Below are 1674 nucleotides of genomic sequence, written 5' to 3'. Positions count from 1 at the left end.
TGTTTACAATGCTAGGAAAACCAACAGAGCTCTACCTCCGTGCAACCAGAACATTAAATCCAATGCAGAATTTTGAGTAATATCTTGGAATGAACATTTTAGCTTCTCAATTAAATCTGTATTTCAAAATCCTAAAGAGACAATAGACTGTCTGTAATACAACAAGGAGCATAAAAGTTCAGGGCCTGACAGAATGTTTCGTCCAGGTATAGGGAGGAGTTTCAAAACTCAACTATGCTAATGAGCATATGGCCTACATTGTAAAGGCTCGATTTAGGACATTGTTTTTGCTAATGTGATAGTTGGGTGATTTTTCTGTGCAGAAAATAAATGAAAACTAGATAACACCTATGGTGCATAATGCAAGAGTACGTGTTGGATCTATTAAGTATAGGGTATAAATGTCTTAACACAATAATTAAGTAAATGAGATGAGGTATATATTAACCAGCATGATATAATGCTGCTAATTCTATATGAAACCAGCACATTGTACACCATAAATGCATTAATGTATACATGATCTATGTGTTCATGATTTATTAAAAAATTATTGTAAACAACTATGTCAAAGGCAAGTAAAATTTAAGAAATGGTTATTCATGAACAAATTTAATTAACATATCATAGAAGAACAGAGCATTTATAGTCTTCTCCACCAGGGACATTCTCCCCATTCCAGCTAAGACAAAACAACTTCCAACTTCACTGGCCAGAGATGGTGAATCAGTTCAAAGTTTGTGGCAGGGAAGCTAAAAAAAATCAAGGGAAGATTTTGGAAGTACAAGAGCCATGGAAATGTTGGATGAATTAGCACTCTCATAGATCACTGGCTGACTGAAAAGTCACACATGGTTATAGGAGAATTTGAGAAACCCAAGGAAAATCGAAAGCCGAGGTTTATCCTGTTTCCCATAGTGCACTGCGACCCCCTTTCTCTTCTGGTCGTAGGCACTTCAGCAGTCACAGGTCACGGTGCAGGCATGGCCAAGTCCAAGAACCACACCACACACAACCAGTCCCCAAAGTGGAACAGAAATGGCATCAAGAAACCCTGATCACAAAGATATGAATCTCATAAGGGGGTGGATCCCAAGTTCCTGAGGAACATGTGCTGTGCCAAGATGCACAACAAGAAGGGCCTGAAGAAGACACAGGCCAACAATGCCAAGGTTGTGAGTACACGTCCTGAAGCTATCAAGGCCCTTGTAAAGCCCAAGGGGGTTACGACCAAGATTCCAAAGGGTTCCATCTGTAAACTCAGTCAACTTGCCTACATCGCCCACCCCAAGCTTGGGAAGCATGCTCTTGCACACATTGCCAAGGGTCTCAGGCTCTGCCGGCCAAAGGCCAAGGCCAAGGCTCAAACAAAGGCCCAATCTGCTGCTTCATCTGCAGCTCCAGCTTCAGTTCCAGCTCAGGCTCCCAAAGGTGCCCAGGCCCCCACAAAGGCTGCAGAGTAGAGGCAGCTGTCTGCCATGAGGACAAAAGGACTGGTGTGACCTCTAGGCTGCTGTCTATATGGGGCTGGGGTCCTCCTGTGCTATTTGTACAAATAAACCTGAGGCAGGATTTGTTTAAAAAAGAAAGAAAGAAAGAAAGAAAGAAAGAAAGAAAGAAAGAAAGAAAGAAAGAAAGAAAGAAAGAAAGAAAATAAAATTGAAAGCCTAGAGA

The 1674-nt window shown here is 41.5% G+C and overlaps 1 pseudogene; it reads left to right on the top strand.

Annotated features, from left to right (window-relative positions):
• The first annotated feature begins 983 nt into the window (after positions 1-983).
• LOC100952716 lies at positions 984-1540 on the top strand (annotated as a pseudogene).
• Positions 1541-1674: the final 134 nt, after the last annotated feature.

The sequence above is a fragment of the Otolemur garnettii genome, unplaced genomic scaffold, assembly GCF_000181295.1.
Source record: "Otolemur garnettii isolate 467f Iridium unplaced genomic scaffold, OtoGar3 scaffold00024, whole genome shotgun sequence".
In the NCBI taxonomy this organism is placed as follows: Eukaryota; Metazoa; Chordata; class Mammalia; order Primates; family Galagidae; genus Otolemur; species Otolemur garnettii.
The sequence above is the reverse complement of the archived record's forward strand: the minus strand, read 5'-3'. Positions and strand labels throughout refer to the sequence as shown.